Consider the following 8706-nt stretch of genomic DNA (forward strand, 5'->3'; position numbering starts at 1 on the left):
GGAATTGCAAAGCCGTGTTTGGTTATTATATTGTAAAATTGCATTTCAAAATTTTCTTGTATCATTTATAGTAATTTCCCTTCCTATTAAACACGGAAGTCGTGCGATAAAAATACAAGGGGGTTAGGTTATTGTGTATTTTGGTATGGTTATGTTTTCTTTATTTCGAAGATTACTAAGCTGACGACTTGTAAAATAAGGCCACTAGCTGCAGTTTTTTAATCTATCTGATTTCATACAATTACATTTATCTTTATCCTTATAAAATCAGTGTACAATTTTGAGAGTATCTCTCTATCTCAAGTTTTAAAGTTTTTAATAATTTCCTTATAGCTTCTAACAAGGAAACACATTTTACAAGAAACAGAACCCAAAGAAACTGACATTATATCCACATCCATTTTAAACTTACGTTAACATATACAACACGCAATTGGCGGAAAATAGGTGTCAGAAAGCAGGAAATCGCATACGTATAAAGTTGACTTTTTCCCCATATAGACTGTTTAAAAAACGATATTGGAACCTCAAAAGCGTATGGGTCGCTATACAGTTGCGCCATATGGGAACCTCAAAAGCGTATGGGTCACTATACAGTTGCGCCAAATTTTCGTTCTTTGCGAAAATAAATGAATCATAACTTTTTGAAAAAGTACTTGCAGTTTAAATTATAAGCCATAAATGATCTATTTTGTATTGTTCTTAGTTTGAATCAATTCTGAAAAAAAAAGAGATGATAAACAGTTTAATAAGTTTAAACTCCAATTTTACTTAATATAGAACTTGTTAAAGCTACCATATAATTTTTCGCACGAGCTAATTCGTGTCTTTTGCAGTACCATAACAAAGGCCTGCAAGATACATTTAAAAAATGTGCCATGTATATCTAAAGATTGCCGTACAATGGTTTACAACAAGGTTTACTTTTGTATTCCGTAAAACAATCAAATATAACCAGAAGTCTTACTATACTGCAATATACCTTAAATTAGAAATAGTTTTACTATGTCTTGAAACAATAAATGACCAGGTTTGGGGAATAATACTTTGTTCGAATATCATAGTGCATGTTGCACACAATAGACTGGTAATGCTTTGTCAGGAAATGTGAACAATAGTCGTTCTGATCAAAATGCCAAAACGCATGCTTAGTACTAGTATTGATAAGGGAGCAATTTCTCTAAAACAGGAACACATCTGATAGTCTGAAACAAAGATGTCCAGGTATTTGTAAGACGCAGTTATATTTACAACACGTGCTGCTTGGTTCGAGCCAGGAGGTACGTAGACATGACAACCTGACAATGAAGACACGCTAAGCCTTTTGTTTATAGTGACAGAACTATTACCGGAAAACAAATCCATTTGGCGTCACGGAAAGTTATCAACCAAGATCGCTTTCCTGTAAAATGTCAACGTCTCCAAAACGAATTGATAATGATAAAATGGCGATCAATCATGCCATCTACGACACCGTTATGTAATAACTTCTGATCAAGGGTCATCCATGATACTAAGGATTTAATGAGTCAAAAACAATACCAACTATCTTTTACATTTTACAAGACAAACACAAGTGTTTCAAGTTTTAATAATATAATGACTGTGAAAATCCATTTGAATTGTTGCTTTACATGAACAACGCTTCTTAAAAGGCAAGTTTTTTTGTATGATGCATATCAAACATGTTAAACAAAAAAAATGTAATTGTTAAAGTGTATATTATTATTATATTAAATGTCATTTAGTCCGAAATGTGTTTAAATGAATTATCGTCACTTAAACTTAAATTTATTACATAAAAAATAACTGAAAATGTTTCTTATACATTATATTTCCAGTAAATAAAAAAGCACATATTATACGCATATATTGTGTGTAACCGTGTATTATTTCAGAAGATAATCTTTATCATACAATATATTCATTTCATACAATGGAACATAGGTATTGGCATAAAAAATCGAGTAAACAATGGCAAAATAAACCAAACGGAGAGAACCATGTGCTTCAGCAGAGTAAGCGGTCGTCACTTGATACATAACACCTTGGTTACAACATACGGCAAATTGAGAGTGGTAGCAAAATTCTCCATTACAAGCGGGTAGTCACAATGGAGCCACTGAGCACAATGAGAAGGAACGTTTTTTGTTTCAATTCTTATCAAATATGGAAAAAGGTATTTTCCGTTGAGATAAACATTTAGTATAAGTTACCGTCATTGTTGTTTTACATACTGGTTTTACATTAAAGGTTATTTGTTTCTACGTGAACGACCCGTTTCATTAGATTTCATTCCATTTCAGAAATAGTGGTTACTTCTTCAAATACCACAGTCACATGAGACTAGTCGCATGTTACAAATCAACCTGATTAAATGATCTATTACAAGAATCTGATTAAGGTTTCATCTAACTCTGTCACCAGGCAAGACATTCCAACAGATCCATATCAAGTCCCAGTTTCGAGACCATTTCTAAACTTAAAGAAACTCCTACCTTAGAATTCTTCATAGGGAAGTATTACAGAAGTTCAAAGGGAACAATATTGGGATAAGGGGGTTTCCTAAACTTGTTTAAGCCTTTAGTTAACGTTATATGTGCCGTAATTTCCATACTCATTAATCAACAGAGGTTTAAAGATGCTCCTCCGCTGACAGATGGTATTTTTTCACTATCAAAAACAGGATCAGACGATTTGTTATTTTTCTTCAGTTACAAAAGTTACTTACTTTACACCATTACCACCTTTGGAAAGTTTAGGCTTCTAATTTTACTTCAAGATAAATATATTAGAAATAATCAATTGCATCCCGAAAAAAAATCCGTGGCGCTATGTTCTATATAGAATGAAGTTCTGAATGCGCATGCACTAAAAGCAAAATAAATAATTTTATTTTATTTTTTGTGTTAATTAGACATATATACACGATTAAACACCAATTGTTGTTCAAATGATGAGTATCATTTATGTTCTGTCGGCGGTGGAACATCTTTAATATTTTATACGCCATTGAAAATCACCAACATGTTGATAATAACAATACTTACAATGCACAGGTTATGATTTTACAACTACTGCCAAAAATCATTATATTTACATCTACAGCACAGTAAAATGAGTAAATACCAAAGCCAAATTGTGGTCTACAATTTCAATTAACTGTTTAACTAATAATTGCAAAGTGATTCCTGCAGGTATGCTTCCATCTAAGCATACATCAGACATAAAAACAAGAATTTTACAGTGAATAAATTCTACATCATACATATTTGTCGGTCCATTTGAACTATTTTCACAGTTTATTCCATCAAACCTGATGGTTTTCAATAGAATACTGAAGAAAAAGTAACACGTCAAACTTTTCGCCCAATTACGGTACATAATTGATATATTACTAACTTTAAGGAATATTTGTATAACTCGTCCCAGATGTAATAAAACCGGATGTCTATTTGTAGAAATGCCATCTAGTGTCAGGACCAGATTTGGTCGGAAGGAATCTGGTTCATTTGCTAGATGTTGTGTTGGATCAATACAAAACCCTACAAACTATACCACGGTGAACTCGAGTGCGACAATGCTATCCCAAAAGAAGTTGCACACTTTCACGCTAAAGTAAAAATTAAGTTCCCTGATATTGTGGATACAATGGAAAAATGCGAAAAAAATCTAAATGTCAAAGCATAACTGACGTCATCAAATGTTTGCGTCTCCGCGCGCGTGGAACGGACTACACGTGCATGGTACCGGGAGGTCCCCAAACTGTCAAATATCCCAGGTAATCTCCCGTAATGATTAAATACACACTCTTGTCGTATCTATCAGACAGAACTTACACGTCTCAAATAAATATTGACAAAACTTATCTACTGATGACCCTGGGTATCCAGAGGCTTTTGTTTCGACCCGGCGACCCTTTGTAGTTGAAAGGTGTACAAACAGAACTAGACTAACGCGAGATCTGGAGAGCATGAGGAATGCTCGGGATAGTTTAAAACTAATGACAGGACATGATAATTTGTGTAATGTTTCTTCAAAGCACCAGAGGTATTCGATGTTACCTTTGTCTTATCGAAGAGGAAGCTTTGGAACATTTGGAACAGTTCTCTCTGCGCAGACGATTCGAGTTGGTCATTTACGCATTTGTAACTAGCATTACCAATCTTAACACGTATTAAAGGTATTCAGGTTTTCATCTATCCACATCGAAGAAAGTAAGATAAAAAAATGTTCAAAAGAATAGCAAAATATTGTATCAATACTAATTCCTCTGATCTTGTTATTTGTCTATCTTATAATGCTTCTACTACTTTTTTGTATTTTCTTAGGTCAAAACATCATTTTTTTAAAGTGGCCATTAGGATATAAAAAAACTTTCTTGGTCATAAATTAAATGATTTGAATTTTAATATATTTTCTCAGATTTAGACTTGCTGTTATTTGGAAGTTAGAACTGTCTCGGAACTATTCATAGGTTCAACATTTTATTAAGGGCAGCAACAGGTTTTCAGAAATCAATATTGTATCCATTGTGCCTTAAAATAGAATATTTACATTTAAACTTGTTTGTATATCATTGCTGCTTATTTTATAATGCATAACATATGTATTTATTTATTTTTTGCCCATCTATAATAAAATGAGCGCGCTCTCTCTCCCTCTCTCTAAAAATATACATTTACTAATTATTAAACATTTATATATATATTTATCGCAATTTGTTATGATTTATATGTCATTGTTTTTGGGACCTCTCCCAAAAACAATGACATTTTATAAGTTGTGATAACTTCTGCCCAATTCTCTTGTAAAAATATTTTGCAATAAAATACGTTTAACTCAACTCGAACTCAAAACAGCCAGAGTTAATAAATGATGTCTTTTCAATATTCAAATGTGTACACCAGGGTGATGTCATAAACATTTCTCCTCACTTTTGAACCGTTATAGGTAAATAGCCAGCCTAGCAATTATTCCCATGTTTCAACTATTTTACTTCATGCAGAAAGAATCAAATGGCCATTATGACCTTCGTTTTCTGGAGGGACGCTAACTTTGGCCAAAAGCGGTCCACTGCCAAGTTAGACATTGGGTTCTAGCAACACGAAACTAATTCACGTTCTTAGAAGTTGTACGCTGTTACGTATACGTTAAAAGAAATGGAAATCCTTTACGGACCAGGCTCCAATTTCTCGAAACAAAAGTGCAGACTTAAGTCAAAATTTAAGTTGTTATCATTATGTAACTTATATGAAAATTTAGATCTGAATACTATGAAAATTTATTACTTAAGTTTCGAGAAATCGGGGCCAGATGACCGAGATGTGGCAGAAAGAATGACTCTAAATAAATACATTATTTGATTATCTCCATTTACTACAGAAAGGGCACAGTCATATTCAAATTGCCAGAGAACTGCACATTGGGAGTTCGGCCTTACAAGTGTCGCTTGCTCTTAGGAAGCAACAATATGCACAGTGAAAGGGGCATAGTGACAGTGGTTGTTTTGGGCACTAAGCAATTCGTTTGCAGATACAATTCGATCTGGTCTACTTAACGTAAATGACTGTAGATAATAGTTTTTAAAGGTAACATGACATAATCAATAAATCTGAGTAGCATCTACCAGAAATGTTTATTACCATTGCTCCCCAACATATGTACATAAACCAAGTCTATGTTTCGTTTACTCTGTAGTACTTTCAGTACTTTGATTTTCATTTTTGAATAACTGAATATAAAACATCTCAATTTGTCATTTAGTCGGCAAATCTAACCGATTTTCCGCGTGTCTGTACGTGATTGGTATCAGTTAATTATACTCAAACATCTTTTGAATGTGATTGATGCATTTTTGTGATATCATGCTGAAAAACTGAAAGAAAAATTAATAACATGCGAGGATTGTTGGAAGTTGTACCCTATAATAGCACTGTGTCAATGTGTGCTACCCACAACACAAGAGGAGCTCCTTATCTACAAGATACCTGTGCGTTTTAAATACTTCAATTAAAGAATCGCTCCTACTAATGTAGCACCGAGAGACGGACAGACGAGGAGCCCGGCGACGCCACTTGTACCGTTGGTTGGGGTGTTCTCCTTAAAATTACAAAATCTGGACAGAGTCACGACGCATCGGAACATGATTCGGCAATTCCATAGATGTGAAACACGTCTTTTCCATCAGAGGAGAAGGGAGGTCAGGGCCCACACAAAATTGACATGTCATACTTTAATTCAGAACACCTGCACGTCGGTATAATTGAACCAAAAATAGAAGAGTTGGGCAAATACAATCACGGATGTAAGATAACTTCTCAGAAATCATAGTCTTCATTTCCATGTGGTGGCCATTTGTCAGGGCACTTGTGAAGGAACAATTCAATAGCAGTTTTATACAAATGTATATACGGAGAACGCAACAACTATTACAAACCTTTACTACAGTTTATTTTTTACTCACTTTATATGCAAGAATGTATTTCTAACAAGAATTTCTAAGGACATGAAGGTTTTCCGCATACTTGCGTTCAATTTGATTCTTTGCAAACACATTTCATTAAAAAATATTTTCCTGTGTTTTATTAGCTATCAAGTGAATTTCGAAATGCAAGTCATTAAAAGTATAATATACAGTATCTAGTTCATAGGATTATTTCAAACCTATAATAGATACAGAATTATACTGCACATTACAAAAAAAAATAGTTTTGCAGAGAATGAAAATAAGACGCAAATACGTGGAGACTCCTCTTTAAAACGGAAGAAAAGAATAATTTTACGTTCTTGAACAGGATCGGTTCGTCCATTTTACATTCAACTTGAAGTATCGAATGGAGTAGATACAATTAATTTCGGGCACCTAGCATTATATGTCATCCGTGCCCTACCGTTCCTCCACGACCACACCGGACACACACCTTACATAAATGTCAATGGATTGTACATTTATTAAGATTTGAAATGCCCCAAAAAATAATTTGCGTTATCAAACATGAACAATTTAACCGTTAATATTTTGTCATCATATTGAAATGATTATTTTTCAGTAATTTGGGAGTTATTTTGTGACGTCAAACCAACCTTTCTGGAATTTGCTATGGTGGAAGTATCTAACTGTAAAAATCCTCTTTCCTCTTCCTTTACAGTAAAACTTGCCAAACGACTACACCGCTATACCACAACCTCCTTACTTAGTAAAAGGACAACTTTCTTGGGGCACTAAACAGCTAATTTTAACACAATTTGACCTGTTCTACCTATTTATAAGACCAACTGGCTATAGGCCTTAAGACCTTTTTCTCTGTCAATGTATAACAACAAACTCAATTTCTCTTTGTCTCTATAAAGCTATTTTTGTCTTGCATGCCGATCTTTTTGCAATCATCAACACAAATTTTTTACTGCAATATATACATGTACTGGACAATACCGATTATATGTATAACTGTCCTTTTTACAGACACTAGAACACAAATGCACACTGTTTGTACCAGTTACGAATTGGCAGTCCTATCGCATGCTATTTTACGTATGTGATCAGAGAGTTTTGTTTAAATATCTTTTAAGTAGTGACTCGGCTAAATATTATAACAGGGTTGACAAACCATCATGATCAGCAAGTAGACGTTTTATCTTTGAAGGAGTGTCAAAAGGGTGGGGGATTATATAAATAGACTAGAGTCCATCTTCTTTGTATCAATGATTATTTTACTCTTATTCGACTTCTTACCTCACAGAGCATTTGACCTTTAGGTAATGCAAATGTTGACGTTACTGTATTACGAACGTATGACGTCATGATCTGTTACTACAGTGGAATTTTATTTGAGACCGAGCCGTGGGATGGGAAACATGGTAAATATATTTCTCTACACTATGTATTTTATAAAGAAACTCATTCAATTTGAAGTTTGAAACTAGATCAGCTGAACGTTTGTGTTTCAATACGCATGTCCATAATTTACGCGACGCTCGACAACGCGACAACTCGACGGCGACGCTCGATAATATCGGCGATAATATCGCTCTGTCGCCGTCGAGTTGTCGAGCGTCGCCGTCGAGTTGTCGCGTTGTCGCCGTCGAGTTGTCGCGATCTCGCGTTGTCGACCTAAGTTAACAGGGCGATATTGCGATATTAGTATATCTCAACCATGGAATAATCACAGGGACATGGCATGAATTTCCAACCAACGCTTGATATATGTAATATAAGTGGTTGGAAATCCGTAAAGGTCCCTGCATGACGTCTACGAACTGTTATGGTGGAACCTTGTGTGAGACCGAGCCCAGACACCACAGGGATCTGGGACGAATGTCCAGCCAACGGTTGATACTGTATGTAATATGTATATATAATACACCACATATACCGTTGGTTGGACATTCGTGCCAGGTCTCTGTGGGGAGTAACGGGTACAAAGTCAGAGCACATTGGAACACAATATTTGAACATATCAAGACTTCTGTTGTTTTTTTTTAGTTCAAATATTAAGTTCAGTGCGTTCTTTCAACAGCACTTTTTTAATTCCAAACACCAGAGAACCTTTTCGTCAACTCAAAGGACACGTTTAGTTTTGTGGCAGTTTAATGTTTCTCAGACTTGTGAAGTAGGATAAGGCTCTGCATCTCAAACCATCTAATGGATACTATAATGATAAACAAAATGTATCACGAACAAACACCAAGATGCTATCCTGAACA

This window comes from Argopecten irradians, chromosome 5 (assembly GCF_041381155.1).
Source record: "Argopecten irradians isolate NY chromosome 5, Ai_NY, whole genome shotgun sequence".
In the NCBI taxonomy this organism is placed as follows: domain Eukaryota; kingdom Metazoa; phylum Mollusca; class Bivalvia; order Pectinida; family Pectinidae; genus Argopecten; species Argopecten irradians.